General features: G+C 41.7%; 1 pseudogene; it reads right to left on the bottom strand.

Annotated features, from left to right (window-relative positions):
• Positions 1 to 1754: 1754 nt before the first annotated feature.
• LOC127536093 (G2/M phase-specific E3 ubiquitin-protein ligase-like) lies at positions 1755 to 19600 on the bottom strand (annotated as a pseudogene).
• Between the last annotated feature and the right edge of the window lie 1107 nt (positions 19601 to 20707).

The following is a 20707-nucleotide window of genomic DNA, read 5'->3' as shown; positions in this document are numbered from 1 at the left end:
TTTCGTCGCAGTCAGGCGATTCGTCGAAGAGTCTACCATGTCCTAATGAGTTATGGTAAGTCGCCATGTTTTGTCTGACAGAAAGTGATGTTGGAGGCAGGACGGTGTTTGCCGCTGGGCTTCAATGCCAAGTTACTGCAGTGCTGTTTTTGTCATCTGTTAATATTAGGCATGCCTCTCGAAATATAAAAAGTAGCTGATTTGTGCATTTTTTAAAATTAGATTCATTAATACCATATGGCGGTACCACTTCCAGAAAATACCGCCTAAAAATTTGGTTCCAAGAAACCTTCACCTGCAACTAAACTGCTGTTTAAAAGAACTTAATGTTAAGAAGCTACGCAGCATATTGAATAGTGATTCTAAACATGTTAGTCTCATACGTTTATAATTTACCATGACTCCCTGAATTTCCTCCTCTGAGTGGCTGACAGCTGTGTTAAAGCCCCATAACACAGGTCGCATGGCTAAAGTTTAATCACATCACATACATTTTTCCACAACATCTGGTAACCAAAGCAACGTTACTTCACAAGCACAGCTGAGTTACCAGCTTGATAAACTAATCAGGCTAGAGGGATGAAAAACACACAGGAAACACAAATGGCATGTTTTCACATTTGTCATCATCTCTTTTGGGAATGCATCTGTTTTGAAATAATGCTTAAAGCTTAAGCTTAAGTTTAAAGCTACAAAGACCCCAGTAGTATTGTGTCCTGTATGACATTAACTATTCCACGAGCTACAAAAATAAAAAAAGACAAGGACTGGTAGCATACAGCTGACATTCACACATAAAGCGAAGTAAGCTTGCATTACCCTATGAACACCCCAGGTAAGTGCTTTCAACATGAGGCAAAAAACCTGCATGTAATTTTGTTCGTCCAAATTCGTGTTGATTTGGGTAAAATTACATGAAGACAGAAGTTGGCTGCAGATCCTAACTCTCTTTTATTTTGACAGGCATATTGACGTAAACCATAAGCTCATCAGCTGGAGGATGGTGTTCCATGGCTGCGTGGATGGATATAGTCGGACAGTGATATACCTTGAGTGCCTTACAAATAACAGGGCTTCCATTGTACTGTCCTTATTCCAAGACGGAGTTCAAAACTTTGGATTACCACCACGAGTCAGATGTGATCGAGGCACGGAGAACACGGAGGTGGCTCGATACATGCTGAGACAAAGAGGACTGAACAGAGGCAGTATAATAACAGGACGAAGTGTTCACAATCAACGTATTGAAAGGCTCTGGGCTGAGCTTAATTGTGTTGTTTCGTACTATTATTCTGACCTATTTACGTTCATGCAAGATGAAAATATACTTGATTCCTCGTCCGAAGTACACGTTTAGTTTGCACTACATTTATTTACCACGGATCCAGAGGGCTTCCAGGGAATTCAGAGACCAATGGAACCATCATGCACAACGAACTGACAGACACAGGACACCTTTACAGTTGTGGTATGAAGGTATGATCTCCAACATCGGACAGAACAGCACAGCTGCAAGGAGTGTGTTTACTTCTAATCAAACTACACTGACTGTCAACAACGGACCCTTAACTGAGCTCCAGCTCAACAACAATGTTGAGGTTCCTGAAAATACCTTTCAGGTAAGTGATAGCACTATGGAGGAAATTAGCCAGGCAATTAATCTGTTCGCTGAGGATGGTAACCATGGCATTAATTTATTTGTCACACTTGTAAATTTTATTGAAAATAAACAATAGTGGCCTACAGATGAAGGGTTGGCTTTCAGTCTCCACTAAGATTTTATGTGACTCAACAATGAATACATTATTAAAGAAAACCAAAAGATCACTGACAATGGAATTTTAAGTTGCACAAAATAATTCGTGAGTTTAACTTAATTTATAGTTTTCTCTCAAACATTAAACAAGAGTATTCTCAAATTCTTCAGGTGCACAAATTGTATTCTAAATGTCAAATTAAAGAACTCATTTCAAATTTGTGCAATCATTATTTTGAGTTGCAAGTGATTTGTAATTGTAGAGCCTGAGAGGTGAGCACTGTGCAGAGGTAAGACCTTAATGATCAAAGCTCACGGAAATGGGTGTAATGAATTAATGTGTTGTTTTCTGGGAGATTAGATACATTTTACAACTACAAAATTCTTTTTTGTGACCATTCTCTGCCACTGCAAATTCCACTGCCAGATATTTGCTCACTTTGTCCAAAATAAAGCATTGGCACAAGATACTATGAAAAGCAAAATAACCATGAAAAACATGTTCTGATATCACATTTGAATTTCAGTCCTAACATAAAACTTTTACCACTTAAACTGTTTAAAGAAATGCAAAACACATTTTTTACGTGCAAATACTGATGTCAGAAATGTTACACTCCTTTAAATGACAATCAAACAGGTGTGTGGCATGACATAATTTTGAACACCAAGAACTCAAGACAGTTTCTGTGAATGGTAAGAATTTTTACTCCATTCCAAAACCCTGAGTGTTTTGGATTGCAAAGTCCATGTTTCTTCTGAAATCATCATAGGACTTATGGAGAGGTATTCTGAGACAGTTTATACATGTGTTTGCTATTGGGTATCTCCCTCTCTGGAATTCTAGGGATGGTTCTGGAGAAAACCCAATAGGGGGCGCCACATGGCATCCTGTTGCAAATGGCAAGATGTCTCCCAGCTTTGAAGGTCCTTCCTCCCCTGACACATAACAAATAAAAAGAAAGTAAAATTAGTGTAGGGAACTACACTCAAAACAAGGACAGAAGGCCCAATTTTCTGCTGAATACACATAAATTCAAATCTCATAGTGCCCATAGTTCCAGTCAAGTTTAAGCAAAAATTCAAAAAACCTTCTGAAAATTTATATCAGGGTAGAACCAATTCGAATGCAGTTATTCAGCATCCTGCAAGTAGTCCCTCCAGTAGGCTACCACCCTGTTTTCATCTGCCCTGTTGTTACTTCCCACCTCTGACCATCTTATGTCAAACAGCTCTTCCAGTATTTCAGCAGTCAGGGTTCCGGGGCTGTAGCACATGACTGGGCGAAAGGCTTCAGGATGAAGTTTTATTTTTCCGAGAACTCCAAGAGTTTTAAATCCATCAGAAAACCTACACAATCATTTGAGATGTACAAGTCACATACTCAGGAATTCAGAACCATTTTGAGTGCCAAAATGTTTGTTGGATATTCACTGTGAGAACATTGAGAACATCAGTCATGAGCAAAATTAATTTAAGAATATTTAGTACAGCCCAAAATCCAGTAAATAGACATATTGCATGAATAACTATTAATTCTAGCAGTCTGTTGAATGTTTACTGTATAGTAAACACTTAACCTGTGACAGTATCTACCTTTCCAGGGGACCACGGACACGCTGGACTACTTGAAACATAAAGACATCTTCCACCAGTTTGTCCTTGTCAGCCAGGCTTGTGAGAGGTGTCAGGCAGCCAGCATTGGCTAGATAATCAGTGAGTGGTTCTGCAAACTGCTGCAGCTCCTTCAGCATTTTAGCTTCAGAGATCTGGTTCACAGAAGGGAGAGCACATCAGCCCAGGGACCAGACCAGACATAATATAAACAAAATAACAACAAACCTTTTTTAGTTTACTGTAAAGGTCAATGTCTGTGATGTCCTCCAGCACAGGACAGCATACATCAGGTCCCTCTGTTAAACAGCTAAACAGTGTCCTTGAGAGGAAACAAGGTGGAGGACCTCCATGCACCAGACTGACAGCTATTGCTCTGCCAGCAATGAAATATCTGTCATCCCGCTCAGCTGAAAAGGTTCACAAGACAAAGCAAAACATAAAAAGCTGATAAATATCTAAAGAGTTGCAACAGCAGTTTCTCATTTTAAATTTACATGAATGGCACCCTGGCCAGTTCCATTGGTAATCCTGTGAAATTTCAAGGATAAAACCAGCAAATAACTAACTATGATGGAATGACATATTGTTTTAATGAAAAAAATATGAAAAAACAATTACACAAGAAGCACTTGACCTAAGTTAAACCCATGAGTGGCTCTGCATGTGCTACTGTATCTAACAGTGTCAATTCTGGATGCACAGATGTCCACCAGTGTCAAGTTCCTTTCTTCTATGATGCAAATATGCAAACACACACTTTATGAACAATATTACATAAAGCTTTAAATTTCCTTAATATCTGTTTTTATTTACTTGAGAAAATTGTGTTTTTCATAATAACTGCTTTTTGTTCAAAGTAAATATATAAATTAATTCATCCTTCATGTATCATGAAAAAATGACAGTACACATACCAGAAGCACTTAGAGCCAAGTTGAGATTTCGCTCTGGTCCACTAAACATATCTGAATCTGCCAATGCTTTTATCAACAAACGCAGGAACTCTCTGCGAGGGCCACCAAGGTTTACAGCTTCCTCTGTGGTTCCCCTGTCGTCTGAAACTTTATGGACATATTTTTTGGATCATAGGAGAGCTGTCTGAATCCCCTTAATGCCCCATCAAGGACTGCAGAACGATTGATTTTGAACTTGCACACTTGAGTGTTATCAATTTGGTCTCCGAGTTCACCCAGTATTTCACTGATGGGGACCTATTCTTTTGGCTGCCTAAAAAAGAATGACATCAGCAAATGTATTTTAATTAGATAGCAAGTACTTGTTAATCAACAAAGTTAATTTGGTAGCCTTTATGTTCATTTAGCTTAACATTAGATATTATTAGTTATTTCATATATATTTGTGCATGTATTTTAAAAGCTTAAGCTGCCTTGACAAAAAAAAAAACCCAAAACTTACATCTTTTCCTCAATGCTGGCAATAATAGCATTGTACAGATCATCATCATCATCATCATCTGTTGTCTCATTTAACAAATTCACATAAGTTCCATAATCACTTTGCCACTGTCTTAAGGTCTGGTCACTTGTGGAGAACTGGGATGAGGGTTTTGCACATCTTCTGGGTTGCTGACTGAAACTTGGGAATTCGCAGTTGCTGAAACATCAACTTGAACTCTAGGATCTGGCCAGTGATGGAGGATATGGCCACTTGTGGAGAACTGGGATGAGCGGGTTTGGACTCCCTGTGGGTTTCTGTCTGAAACTTGGGAATTTGCGGTGGTTGGGACAAATACATCCTCGTCTTTCACTCACTCATCTTCTTCTGTGCTTGTATCAGATTCGTCTTGTATCACAGGCTGACAAAAAATGTTTAAATAATGGTCAGTATATGGACCATGATGATAAAATCAAAAATGGGATTCGGATGCATTGTTGCTATTGCAGCCCTAAAGTAATTACAAGTTCATTTGTCATTAAAAACAAAGATGTTACAATATAGACCAATCTCACAAAGGAAGATCAGCATAGTAATTGTCATTTGCATGTGTGAGCTGACAGTAGTGACTGGGCTATACACACAAAGTCTCTGCTTACTAGCAGTGATTTTGCATATCTGACTTACTGTAGGATTTAGACACAATTAAAAAAAAATTCATTAAAGGTTTTGCCCTTTGTGACAATTTGTGAGTAAGAAAAAACAATAATAAATTAGACTTGACTTGACACTTCCAGTTACTACAACCCAAGTCTGCTGCACATGCTCACACAATAGACAAATTATAATAAGAAATTAAAGCCCCAAGCGGCGTCAAAAGGCCCTCGCCGGCCACCGACCTGACCCGCCCCGTTTTTTTCTGGCCAGTGTACATCAAAATTTCATCAAAATATTTACAAATGTGCAAACAGCAGCAAACAGGAGCCATGCTCATCCATTGCTGCATTATGACAATATGTGACATGTTGGCCATCGCCACAGCAACACCGTCCAAAATACTGCATGGATACCATTGACGTTTTTCACCTGCATGTGTGTCAGAATTTATGTGTCAAATTTGGGATGTTTCCATGGTAACAGGTAAATTTAATATAATGGCAGATTTTTCACTTGGGCCCTTTAGAATAACATGGGGAACTTCAGCCATCGCCACGGCAACACCATTAAATTTACAACATGGTTACAATTTGCAAAAAATGGCAAAATTTTACATCAAATTTGCGGCGTTGCCATGCGAAAACCGTGAAATGAAATTTTACGATTTGGATAAGTTTTAATTGTCTACTTGTGTAGATGGTGTCCACCAAATTTCAGCTCATTTGGAGAACCGCGCAATCAAAACGAACATTTTGTACGACATCCTGGAAAACGGTGACAATGGGACATTTTTCACTTGGGCCCATAGAATAACATGGGGAAGTTCAGCCATCGCCATGGCAACACCGTTGAAATTACAACATGGTTACCATTTGCTTTTTTGATCAGGACCACATGAAGGAATAGTCACCCAAATTTCATTCATTTCTGACAAACTAATAATTTTACTCCCCATAAAGATTTTATTTTGATTCTGTAGGGGGCGCTGTAGCGGCGATTGTCAAAATTTCACTGTCAATGTGTCCAGCTAGGAAGGGTCAATAAGTGTTTAAAATTTGGTTCGGATTGGAGTCGTTATGTGCAAATGGCAGCCATTTATCACCCCACCCCTCTCCCTATCCCCCCCACCCCCTCCCTATCCCCCACTCCCCCCTCCCTACCCCCTACACCCCCCCAACCCCCCCATAACATCCAAAATCATTTAACTCACTCACCCACCCATAGTGCCCCATGAGGGCACCCCCGGGAGGCCAGGGGACACCAGGCCAGAGAACCGGGCCCCCACCACCACCCACGCCCCACCCCACCCCCCGCCCAGATACGGACAGCCGCGCACCCCAAAGACCAGCAGGCCCCCCAGCCCGCTGGGATACCACCCGCCCCGCCCTGACGGCGACCAGAAAACAGGGATGTGAAGAACCCCATTACCCTCACCTCCCCTGCACATGAGTGTTGGTGAGATCTGTGTTGTTTGCAATTAAAATTAGGGGGTAGTAGCTAAGCCGTGCTGGGAGCGGGGTCATCGGGAGGTCCCGCCTACCAAAACAACCCCGCCCACCTTACACGGCATGCTGTGTCCCCCAGATGCAGTGTGTGTTATCAGTATTTTGCTGTCTTTAGTGACTAAGTGCAATTAAAACTTGAGAGGTGAGCCATCAGAGGGTGTAGCGGATGGGGCCACTTAGATGGCCCCCACCACCACACCCAGCACAATGAGCACACCTCCCATAGCCCTACATGTGTGTGAATGTGAGCAGAGGAAGTGAGGGGTCCGGGGATGAGGTCTGTAGGGAAGAAAACTTCCCCCCAGAGGGCGAGCCACTAAGGGCAATAGGCACCCCCATTTCCCAGGCACCCCCCAGCGCAGGGCGAGCCAGGAGCAGCCACCACCAAGACCGGGGCCCACAGCAACCGCAGCCAGAGACCGGCCAACCAAAGAGGCACGCAGCCGCCACACACCGAAAGGCGAAAAGGCGAGGGAGGACAGAGGGCAGCAGAAGAGCCCAACCCAGGGCCCACTATCCCCAGGCCCACCGCGACCGCCCCCGAGGGCACAGGACCCCTCACACACACACACACACACACACACACACACACACACACACACACACACACACACACACACACACACCCCGACCCCGTCCCCCTTTGGGGGATGAAAATTTAAGTATTCTTCTACTCTAAGAGGAAGCTGCCAGTGTAAGTGGTTGAGAGTGTATTTTTTTCCTATAATCGATTTAAGTTGGTGGTATTCTAAAAATTTTGTGTTGCTAATTCCATATTGTGAAGTGAGTGTGTGAAATGACAGAAAGTTACCATTTTCTATGATATGTTCTAACTGTTTTATCCCTTGATTTCTCCAGTGAGTAAAATGTATCATCTTTTTATTTTGTAGAATGTCAGGGTTATTCCAGATTGGAGCAAGTTTACATGGAATGACTGAAGACTTACTTAATTTTAGAAATTCCCACCAAGCCATTAAAGAGGAGCTGATATTAATGCTTTTGAAACACTGATGAGATTTAATAGTTGTGCTGATAAATGGCAAGTCAGAAATGGCTTTGTCCTCACATATTGCTTGCTCTACATCTAACCATAACTCATCTACATTACTAGGTTTTAGCCATTTGGAAATATACTGCAACTTACTAGCTAGGAAGTAGAGACTGAAGTTAGGTAAATCCAGTCCACCTCTATCTTTAGTCTGTTGTAGAGTCTTTTAAACTGATACGTGATGGTTTGTTTTTCCAAAGAAATTTGGATATATATGAGTCCAGTGATTTAAACCAACAGGAGGATGGTTTGGATGGTATCATTGAGAATATATAGTTAACTTTAGGTAAAACCATCATTTTAATAGTGGCTACTCTGTCCATGAGTGATAAGGGTAAGTGCTTCCACCGTAAAAGATCATGCTCTATTGTTTTCAATAACTGAACATAATTTAGTTTTGTAAGTTCCGATATCCTGGGAGAGATATTTATGCCTAAATATCTGAGGTTTCCAGACTGTATTGTGATGTTAGATATTCTTGGTATGTCACAATTAATAGGCATGGCTGTAGTCTTAGACCAGTTGATAGAATAATCAGATATCAATGAAAATTTATTAATAAGCGTAATTGTCTGGGAGATAGATGATTTGGAGTTATTTAGGAAAAGTAATACATCATCTGCATAAAGACTTATTTTATATTCTATAATGTTGGATTGGATTCCTCTGATGTCTTTGTTTTGTCTTATGGCAGCTGCAAGAGGTTCAATAAAGATGGCGAAAAGTGATGGAGAAAGTGGGCAGCCCTGCCTAGTGCCTCTCTGCAAACAGAAACTTGGAGAAGTCTGGTCATTGGTCTTAACACATGCAGCCGGGTTATTATAAAAGATTTTTATTCAGTCTATAAAAGATGGCCCAAAACCAAATCTGTTTAATGTTGCAAACAGAAATTTCCAATTTACTCAATCAAATGCTTTTTCTGCGTCTAACAAGATGATTGTGGATTCTAAATGATGTATTGTGGAATAATCTATTATGTTAATTAATCTGCGCATATTAGTAAAGGAATGTCTCCCTTTAATAAAACCTGTTTGATCAGGATGTATTATAAGGGGGGTTACTTTTTCTATTCTACTGGCGAGAGCTTTGGTGATAATTTTAAGATCTACATTTATTAATGAAATTGGACGGTAGCTAGATGGAAGTGTGGGGTCTTTTTCTGGTTTTAATAACAAAATAATTCTGGCTAAGTTCATATTTGAAGGTATTTTTTTTGTTTGTTTTTAATTTCTGTTACCATTTTATGAAAGGTAGGAGCCAACGTTGTCCAAAATTCTTTATAGAATTCAACTGGGTAGCCAGCTGGACCGGGTGCTTTATTGTTCGGCATATGCTGCAGAGATTTGTGAAGTTCTTCGACTGACAGAGGAGAATCCAACACCAATCTATTTTCATGTTGTAGTTTTGGTAGAGTAATTGAACTAAAGAACTGATTAATGTCCTCTTCTGTTGTGTTTATATGTGATTTGTATAATTCTTTATAGAAATCTCTAAAGGTATCATTTATCTTATCTGAGTCATGGCTGATGTTTCCATCTCGGTCTTTGACAGCAGAGATTGTTGTTTTCTCTTTGTTTACTTTTAATTGACTGGCCAGAAATTTACCAGATCTATTGCTATGTTCAAAGTTCTCTAAGCGAAGTCTTTGCACCATGAATTTAGTTTTTTTATCTATAATTTCATTAAATTCAAGTTTAGCATGTCTTATATCCTTCAGCGTGTGCTCCTCTGGAGAAACATGATAAGCTTCCTCCAAGGATTGAATTAGAAGTTCTAACTCTGAGATTCTTGAGACCCCTTTCTTTTTCTTATGGGAAGAGAAAGATATTATTTTTCCTCTCAAAACTGCTTTTCCCGCTTCCCATAGAAGACACGCTGATGTTTCTGGCAAGTCGTTATCTTCTAGATATATAGACCATTCTCTGTTAACATAGCTGATAAATTCGGGATCTTTAAGTAATGATGTGTTAAATCTCCAGTTTGTAGCTGGGGGTTTATTATTCTTATTTTTAAGGGTAAATAATACAGGTGCATGATCGCTAATGGTAATGGGATACATTTTGATTTCTGAAATGTCATTCATCAGCGTGTTGCTAATTAAAAAATAATCTAGTCTAGAGTAAGAACGATGAGCTGAGGAGAAGAATGTATATTCTCTTACGGTAGGGTGATGAGAACGCCACGCATCACAAAGACCAAAATCCTTCATATATTGTTGAACTGTTTCTGAGGATCGCCACACTCGCTGGTTTCCTGTGGTACTAAGCCTGTCCATTCCCGGGTCACACACCATGTTGAAGTCCCCTCCCATAATCAGTGCATTATTTGAGTAACCATCAAGTGAAGTGAAGAGGGAGTGAAAAAAGGAGGGGTCATCAACATTTGGTCCATATATATTCACAATGCACAGTTTAACATTTTGGATGGATAACACCACTATAATAAATCTACCTTGTGGGTCTGCAATTGTGCTATCAATATCAAAGGTTAGTCTTTTATTTATAAGGACTGCTACTCCTCTTTGCCTGGAATTATAACAGGCTGAGTACACATGTGGAAACTGTGCTGATGAAAGAAGATCCAATGATGAATTTGATAAATGAGTTTCCTGCAATAAGACAATGTCTGCTTGCAAATTCTGCAGCTGCTGATTGATTTTCAGTCTCTTTTCCCTTGTACCAGCTCCACGCACATTCCAAGTGACAAACCTGAGTGCGTTCATGACTGAACAACTAAAGTAAGTGCTACATGCATATTACCAGAGCTTATATCTGAAAGGGGCCACATATGTGCATACATGCCAGCTAAGTGTGCATTCTGAATCACCCTGTTTAATATTTTCAAACGTGGTTGTGCTGTTCCAATAAGCTTTAAGTAAATGTGTTTATGTGAGCTGTGCAACAAATTCCTATTCTCATGTCTGTGTGTGAGGTTTAAGTGATTATAACGGGTGAAATAATGGTGAAATGTGAAAAGGTGAGAAAGAAAAAGAGTGAAAAGTGACACGATTAACAGTGAAAAAAATAAAATATGACTTAAAAAGGACATTGGTGCTGTGAGCAGTGCAGTGAAGACGGGAATTAAATTTAGTATTAATTATTTTATGGCAGTGTTATGTATAATGACATTGTGAGTGAGATCAAGCACATCACCTGACATCAGAAGAGCCACGGAGTGGTGTTCCGGTCGCGGTACAGTTGACCGTTGATAAATAATTTGTCCACCGTGATGACAGCACGAGAACCTTCAGCTATAGCTTTTTTCCTGATGGGAAACAGGGCTCTGCGCCGATCCAGGATCTCTTTAGGGAACTGATCGTTAACGCCGAAGTTGGTTCCCTTCAGCTCCCGGCCCTGACGCTTCACCTGCTCCTTCTGCTTGTAGTTAGCAAACTTTGCTATGATGGGTCTCGGCCTGTGCTCTCTGGGTCATTTCCCTCCGAGACGGTGCACTCTGAGGAAAGCGATGTTTTTAACGGTTTCCTCCGGGAGCTTCAGGTGAGTCTGGATGAAATTCTTCACCGTCGACTCGGGGTCTTCCTCCGTCTGTTCCGGGATTCCAGAGAACACCAGGTTGTCTCTCATGCTCCGGGACTGGAGATCAATCACAGTTTCTTTGATTTTTTTATTTTCCTCTGATAGTCGGATGAACCCCTCGGTGAGGGATTTTACCGACTCTCTGAGGCTCTTGTTTTCCGTCGTCAGCTTCTCCACCTGCTGCTGGCTGAATTCCAGGGACTGGTGTATAGCCTGGAATTCCTGATGGAGCACCTCCAGCAGGCTCAGACGGGCGTCGAGACTGGACAATTTCTTATCTATAGAGAGAAGAATATCCGTCGAGTCGTTCCCCGGTGGAGAAATAACTTCGGATGAATTATCATCCTGGAGCCTCTTAGCTTTAGCTCCGGCAGGAGTTGAGGTTTGGTTTGGCTTCCCCATGACGAGCGTGTCGTAGCAGCGATCTATGAACTCCGTCAGGCTGGCCAAATCTTCCTCGCTGTGCTCCAGAGTGGATCTGAAAGACACTTACTTCCACTTTCTACCGATTATTATTATTATTATTTTAAAGTTGAAAGATTAGGGGAAGTAAATCCGCAAGCAGATGTGTGAGCGCGCTTTGTTTGAATTATCCATCTCACAGAAAGTGCGTCACTTACCACATCCTACGTCACATCCACGCCTGCAGGTCTGTCTCCGTGAAATGAAATTTTACGAATTGGATAACTTTTAATTGTCTACTCATGTAGATGGTGTCCACCAAATTTCAGCTCATTTGGAGAAGCGGGCGATCAAAACGAACATTTTGTATGACGTCCTGGAAAATGCTGACTAAGCATTTTTGAAATTTCAATCCCAAATAGCTGCCTTCCTGTTTGTGACGCATTGTTGCGTCGGGACACATGCGTCTTGTCCCGACAGGACGCATGTGTGTACTGAATTTGGTGGCTGTACGACAAAGTTGATGTCAGACCCCGTCCCATTGACACAATGCTTTTTGATTTTTGCAGGTGGCGCTGTAGAGCCAATTTTTAAGTCCCAATTTTGAAACACACATTAAAAATTTTTTTTTGCCAGAACTGAATTTTGTGCAAAATTTTGCGAGTTTTCGAGCATGTTTAAGGGGCCAAATTCCAGTTTAAAGAGCAGAAGAAAAAAATAAAGAAAGAAAAATAATATTTTACGCAATTTTTTTTCACCCATATTTTGCCCACATATTATCCCAACCCGGTCTCACGGGGATTCGTGAAACTGTCACGTAAGTTTTAGTTTCGGTTTTGTGCGCACCAACACGATTTCGTCATGTTTTTCGTGCCGCTCACCACGAAATGTTTTTCGCTGTGGTAATCACATCTGAAAGTGGTTTATACCGGCGGATTCATGACGATCTAAGCTGTCCATCGGCGTATACTGCTTGTGTGATCGCGTTTGCGGCCGCCGGCCGCCGGACACCGGACATTCTTGAAATTCCTATGCAAATTGGTAAGTGTACCACCGGCTTATGGTTAGGTTATGGTTAGGGTTATGGTTAGGGTTATGGTTAGGGTTATGTTTAGGGACGATGTCATGCAAAATATAGCGTTGGATTCGCCACGGTTTTACATTAAAAATATAATATACACATTCTTTTGAAATACGTTCTGAGTGGCACGAAAAGTCCGCCGTTTAAAATACATTGGTGCGCATTTCGTGGTGAGCGGCACGAAAAACATGACGAAATCGTGTTGGTGCACACGAAACCGAAACTAAAACTTACGTGACAGTTTCACGAATCCCCGTGAGATCGGGCTGATTATCCCAGATAGCAAACTATGGGTGAATCAATGTTGAATCTATGTTGAGACCTAACGTCGAAATTATACAGAAAGCGCAAGGTTGATAAAATGTTGAGTCAACGTTTGCTTACATAGATTACATGTTTGCAAACATAGATTCAACATTAATTAAACATTGACCTGTCAAACATTTCAATTAAACCAAAATGCAATGTAGATTCAATGGTATCTTTTAAACACAAACTTCAATGTTGACAAAATGTTGTTGAATCAACGTTGATCCAACCATCAGTCTTCAACCGTAACCACAATTCAACCTTCTTAACCCTAATTCAACATTGATTTAACATCTTTTGCTATCTGGGTAAAGTGTGATTTATGGTTGAAAAGCAAACGTTGACTCAACATTTTATCAACCTTGCGCTTTCTGTATAATTTCGACGTTAGGTCTCAACATAGATTCAACATTGATTCACCCGTAGTTTGCTATCTGGGTATATATTTTCAGAAAGGTCTCGACAAGCCCGACGAGTCTGTGAGGTGTTTGTGTGTGTTTGAGAGTGTGAATGCGCGCTCGACTAGTCGTCTGTGTTTCATAAACAATAGGCCCTTCGCCCTGGGCTGCCAGGGGCTTGGGCCTAATAATAATATTTTTGCAAAAACAATATGCGATTTTCTTTTCACCCACATATTATATGTTTTCGGAAAGGTCTCGACAAACCTGACGCTTCTGTGATGTGTTTGAGAGTGTGAATGTCCGTGGTCGAGCGCTATGCCCTCGACGAGTCATTTTTGTGTGTGAGAGTGTGTGTGTGTGTTTTTGTGTTTGTGCATGTGTGTGCGTAAGTGCATGTCAGTGTGTGTGTGTGTGGACATGTCGGCCCTCGTCCGTGTCCTGCGTGCTCGACTAGTCGTTGTCTGTGTTGCAAAAGCAATAGGCCCTTCGCCCTGGGCTACCAGGGGCTCGGGCCTAATAATATTTTTTGCAAAAACAATATGTGATTCTTTTTTACGTTTTAAAATATTTCCCTTTTTTTCTGGGAGGTTTCTTGTTCCATATAAAGGATGATAGTGATGGGAGTATCGATGCCATGGTATCGATATATCGATACCTGTACGTCACAAATTTTGGTATCGACTACTGAATCAAAGTATCGATTACTAATTAATAAATGTGACATAAAAGTGCGTGTCTCAATTCTAGATGTTTTTAGGTGACTTACTCTAGTGTTTTGTGCCGAAACACCCCCTAGCCCGCAGCACATTGAGCTGGTCCATCAGTCACGTGACCAGAAGAGCCACGAGTTGTGTGCAGAACAAGGAAGATGAAGCCAATTATGGAGTCATACATTACTGTCCCACCGGCTGCTTTCCCAGATGATAGTCCTACTCCACACAAGACAGAGGGACAAGCTGTTCCAGAAAAGTCTCCAGTTGATTCAGACGACATGCAGTTAGCTTGGCCAAGCTCAGTTGAAAATCTTTTGAAGAAACCTGAACTGAATGCAGATGACGATATTTCTTGGTCGGCACATTTCGCAGCATCACAAGATTCCTGCCCCAGACCACCAGCAATATCGGGACTCATGCCATTATTTCAAGAAAATGCTCATTCTCTGGCGATAGTAAAGCATGGTATGGATGTAATCGCTCAAGCTACAGAACTTGTACATCCTGGACAAGTCCCAATATTGACCGTTGAACAACCACTGTTTGTAATTGCCAAGAAATGAATGAAACAAATTATCAGATTAATGACCAATTCTGAAAATAAGACAAACCATCAGAATAATGGCAAGTTCTGAAAACAAAATAAAACATTAGAATAATGAAAAGATATACATGTATGGTCTTCCTGAGAAGTAAACAAAAAATAAAGCGTTTTGCTCTCAGCACTGTTTGCTCTCGTGCGACGTGACGTGACACTCCAAGGTCCGAAAACATTTAGACCTACGTGAGTAAATGGTGGGTCAACAGTAAGTCTATCAGAAGGAAGACTAGCCATTTTCTGTTCTTCAAGGCGGCCTCTTAGCTTCCGACACAAGACACATTTGTGTATAATGGTGGATATGAGTCTCTTAGCTCCTACAATCCACAGTCCTGCAGTGCGCAAAGCACCTTCAGTGAACTGACGCCCCTGATGGGCTACCTCGTCATGATAATGTCTGACCAAAATGGCTGCTAAATGGTGAGAATTTGGTATTATCATGGGATGCTTTTCGATTTCGGAAAGATCAGCAGATTGCAAACGTCCCCCCAACCCTTAGCATCCTTAGCGTCCTCGTCAATGAAGGGGTCAAGCTTTCCGATGGGACTGTGTGAGGGGAGTTCTTTTCCTTTTGAAAGTATTTCAATTTCCTCTTGACAGATTTCTTGTTGCACACATTTGATTATGACAGTTTTCGGATGTGAATGTTTTACGACGTTTGACGGAGATGCTTTGGATTTTGACCTAGCAACTTGTTGAAGAGTTTTTATTCCTCTGACCAAAGATTTCCATGTTGAAAAATGCTCAAATCTGTGAGAGCCAAGCTTGTTTTCGCTGACTTTTATAGCGAGAGTTGTCACTTGGGAGTGGATTTCCACATCCTCTGATGGATTCACAAGCGCAAACGTTTCTGTTTGTTCTGTCTCTGACCGTGCTAAGAACTGTGGACCAGTAAGCCAAGTATTGTTTTACAAGTGAAAAGCTTGAACTAGCCTGGTGCCATGGTCTGCTGGGTTTTGGTCTGTGGAAACATAATGCCACTGCTCAGGTTTGGTTGATTTATGAATCTGGGCAACTCGATTTGTCACATAGACATAAAATCTGCGAGTGCTGTTGTGAATATACCCAAGAACTATTCGACTGTCTGTGTAAAACTTTACTGCATCAAACTCTATGTCACATTCATCAACAATGATTCGAGCCAGTTCTACTGCAAGCACAGCCGCGCACAGTTCCAAGCGAGGAACTGTGTGAGCGGAAGATGGCGCTAGCTTAGACTTGCCCATGACAAGTCCAACATGACACTGTCCATCTCTGTCGGTCATTTTAAGATATGCAACAGCTGCTATTGCCATTGTCGAAGCATCTGAGAAGATGCAAAGCTCTCGTGTTTGTGTCTCAGATAATGTAATGGAAACAAAAGGTCTTTGAATCTGTAGACTTTCTAGTGCACTGAGTGATTCAGTCCATTTTGTCCACTCTGCTTCTTTGTCTGTTGGTAGAGGGTCGTCCCAATCTTGTTGCTCAAGTGTCAGCTGTCTGTACAATGCTTTGCCCTGAATTGTCGCTGGTGCAGCAAACCCGAGGGGATCATACAGGCTATTGACAACTGAAAGTATGCCATGCCGGGTGAAAGGTTTAGTGTCTTTTGCAACTCGAAAGGTGAAACAGTCATTTTCTAGATCCCAACTCACCCCAAGACTGCGCTGGAGAGGCAGAGGGTCCACATCCCAATCCAAATCTTTAAGCTCTGTGGCTCTTTCCTCTGGAGGAAATGCATTCATGACATGACTGACATTTGACGCAATTTTGTGAAACCTAATGTTTGACTCAACCAGCATGTGTCTTGCATCTTCTAAAAGTTCAACAGCTTCGCTCTCCTTGGAGACAGAAGCAAGTCCATCATCCACATAGAAATTGTGGAAGACAAACTCTTTGGCCTTTGATCCATGCTCTTCTTCTCCTAGCTCAGCTGCTCGTCTCAGCCCATAGATAGCAATGGCTGGGGAAGGGCTGTTCCCAAAAACTGGGACTTTCATGTGAAACTCTGTGATGGCTTTGTTTGGATCATTGTCCTTGAAGCAGAGAAACCTTAGATATTTTCTGTGCGATTCCTTCACTCGAAAACAGTAAAACATCTGTTTTACATCGACAGTAACTGCAACTTGTTCTCTTCTGAAGCGCAGTAAAACACCAAGCAACATATTGTTCAAATCGGACCCTCTGAGGAGAATGTCATTTAGCGAGACACCGTTAAACTGGGCGCTTGAATCAAATACAACTCGGATTTTGCCCGGTTTCTGAGGATGATACACTCCAAATATTGGTAGGTACCAACACTCTTCACCTGGCGTTAACTCTGGAGCCACTTCATCAGCACTTCTTTGAAAGACATTGACACCCAGGGTATCAGTCTGTCTGAGTGAAGCAGTCTCGATGTCACAGAAAGCATTAGTCTTCTGTTTTGGTACGACAAATGTTTCTTTCACTTTAATTGCGTTTGTGCAAGGCTCAAGAAAAGAAGACCGGCCATTCGGTAGCATGTTTGTTTTGTACATGTTTACTTTTGTCTGTTTGTGTACTCTATTTAGACATATTTCGCCAACAATAACCCACCCCAAGTCTAAACGCTGGGCATAAGGTGTGTTGTGTGGGCCATTGTACTGTTCACGCACTTTATGTACACTCAAAACATCTCGCCCCAATAAGAGCAAAATAGGTGTGTCGGGCACTAAAGGTGGTATCTTACCAGCAATGGGTGCGAAGTGCGGAAAGTACTGTACAATGTCAGGCGTGGGAATTTCACTGCGGTCATCTGGCATTGCGTTGCACTCTAGCAGAGGTGGAAGAGTTACATGAGTGCCACCATCAAGTGAGGAAACAACAAAGTTGTGAGCTTTCCTGCCTGTGGTTTCACTAACACCAGCACGTTTTCAAAGTGTAAGTGGATATGGCTGATTTGACATTAAACAGCTCAAAAAACTCAGACTTCGCCAGAGACCGGTTGCTTTGGTCATCTAACACAATGTACATTTTCTGAGATTGGTCAGGACGATCAGCAGGGTACACATTCACAAGTGAGATTTTAGAACATGACCTGAGTCCATGCGCTTTGTCACAGATTTCAGTGCATTTTGAGGTCACTTCAGGGAAACTGTTTTCACACTCCCTGCCTTGCTCTTGCTCCGTTACTTGAGCCGAAGTTGACCAGGGAGCTGGACCGGGATGTAGCGCACTGATATGCCTGTCGCTGTCACACTCTTTGCATTTCACAGCTATTTTACAGTCTTTGGCTACATGTTTTGTGGTAGCGCAACAGCGAAAACAGATTGAGTTTTCTTTTAGATAAGCTTTTCTGTCATCTAACAGTTTGACCCTAAACCCACGACATTTTGATAGGGGGTGTGACTTGTTGTGTATTGGGCACTGATCTGCTGGCTCATCTGTTTTCTTTAACACTGTTACTTGTAGGTTTTGCTGTTACCTCTGTTTTTCTCACTGAAACTGTTTTGGGATTGTTATATTGTTTTGCATATTTTTCATGTTTTGTCTGACTTACAGTGCAGTTTGATGAGAGCACAAAACTTGGATCATTTCGGGTTTTTGCTTGCCTGGATATGAAACTTACAAAGTAAGCGAATGGTGGAAAGGAAACCCTGTGTTCTTCTTTGTACATAGACCCAAGTGATATCCAGCATTCCTGCAGACTGTAGGGAAGCTTCTCGACAATAGGATTTACTCCCCTAGCTGTGTCAAGATAAGCGAGACCAGGCAGATATCCCTCTGACTTAGCAGCCTGAATCTCCAAAAGAATATTCCCTAACTCTGAGACGCTGATTATCTTTGTTCGAGATTTTAGGGAAGTTCTCTAGTTTTGACTAAAGAGCATTCTCAATTACTTCTGGTGAGCCATATGTGTCGTCTAACCTTTGCCACACCATAGCTACTCCTGCTGTAATGTTGTGAACATGTGCAGACCTGATACACATAGCCTGTGTGGAAGAATCAGGGCCGAGCCACTTTAACAGTAAATCAAGCTCTTCTCTAGCTGTTAGATTAAGCCCTCTAATCACATCCTGGAAAGAGGTTTTCCAGGCCCAGTAGTTTTCTGGACAGTCATCAAAAGTCCAGAGCTCACAAGTTCTCTTCTAATGAGATGTTTAGTAAGATCAGTCATTTGTGCTGGTTCACAAGGATAGTCTCTGAGGCTAGCTGAGTGAGACACTGGAGCAGGAGGACAATGTGAGGACCTACTTTGATTGTAATCAAACATTACCTCATCGTTAACAAAAGTCTTAGGCTGGCTTGTGACGGTGCCGGGGAGCGGGTACCACTGGACTGAAGATGGTGGTGCTGGCGCAGATGTGGTGAGTGGCTGCCGTGGGACCGGAGCTGGCTGCTGAGCGTCTGGCAACACGTAGTGAGCCTCCACATACTCGCTGGTGCGTTGAGCGATGTCCTCTGGAGGGATCTGCGCCAGGTCCTCGAGAGAGCTGCCTTCCACTGCTGCTACGCCTTCGTAGACTGCTGCTTCAGCTGTGGCTGCTGTGGCACTTCTCTCGGTCTTTAGCACATACAGACTGGCCTCCAGTTCTGCTTTGCGTTGTGCTGCTTCAGCCTCTATTTTAGCCTTTGCTTTCATCATTTCTGCTTCTCAGGCTGCATATTTCGCCTCCACCAGGGCTGCTTCGGCTCTAGCCCTTGCTTTGGTGGCTGCGGAGCTGGCTGAGGACCTGCTGGACCTTGAAGTCTTTGTTTATGAGGCAATTGACCTGGTGTCGTAGAGCTTTTGTGGCTGGTCCGACTCATTTTGCTGCTCCATCTTGTATCATCTGGACACGTGCTTTAGTGACAGCAGATGGTGTTTTAGCCCGCTGTGTAACAGTCCTTTTACTATTCTATCCTCACGATGGTGTGACGTCTACCAAGGCTAGACAGATAGCGAACAACTCAAGAAATACTCCGTGGTCATGTAGTTTCTTAGAGCTCTACTTGGCTTGCAGGCAGTAACAAGTTGTAAAACTGTAATACACAAATAAAACAGTGTATCAGCAATGTGTACAGGCTTCATCAAAAATGAAAGAAAATGCAAAGTGAAAATATAAAACACTCAAAATGGAGACAATTAGCCTAGCTAAACAATCACAAGTGCAAATCTAGCATAGCATTCACATTCAAATGTAGCGCAAAATGCTAGTCTACGTTTTATTTAACACATATATTGCAGAAACACATATAAAACTTCAAAACTTACGGACTAAGATACCCCAAGGCTGAAAACTGCGGATGAACTGCCACTGATGTGCACTGTGTGGTGGCTGTGTGCAGTCTGAGTAACTGGAACACGTTTGGGCAAAAACAAAAGCTATCTCAAGTTTGGTCACTAGAGGGCAGCGTGAGAGTGTGTGATTAACTAAGATTTGTCTTAATAATACAAAAATAAATGTTATAACAGTACAGAAGCATTAATTCATTGAATTGTTCACCTATGTGTTAAGTGTTTTGATGACTTTTGTGGATCTTGCTCTGAATACAATGTAATTTCAGCTACGTAATTGAATTTCTTATCCCTGAAAACCTATATTTAGCCATAAGATCATTTTCTATGCCAAACAGAAAAAAAAAACCCCAACGAGATTGATATTTGCATTACCTACAGAGGACAGCCATCTTGGATTTTGTTCCAATCACATTTTATGGTATTTTAAGGCATCTCATTGAATTCTTTGACCCTAAAAACCTATAAATC

Source organism: Acanthochromis polyacanthus, chromosome 11 (genome assembly GCF_021347895.1).
Source record: "Acanthochromis polyacanthus isolate Apoly-LR-REF ecotype Palm Island chromosome 11, KAUST_Apoly_ChrSc, whole genome shotgun sequence".
NCBI lineage: Eukaryota > Metazoa > Chordata > Actinopteri > Pomacentridae > Acanthochromis > Acanthochromis polyacanthus.
Note: the sequence above shows the minus strand (reverse complement) of the source record. Positions and strands in the feature narration are given on the sequence as shown.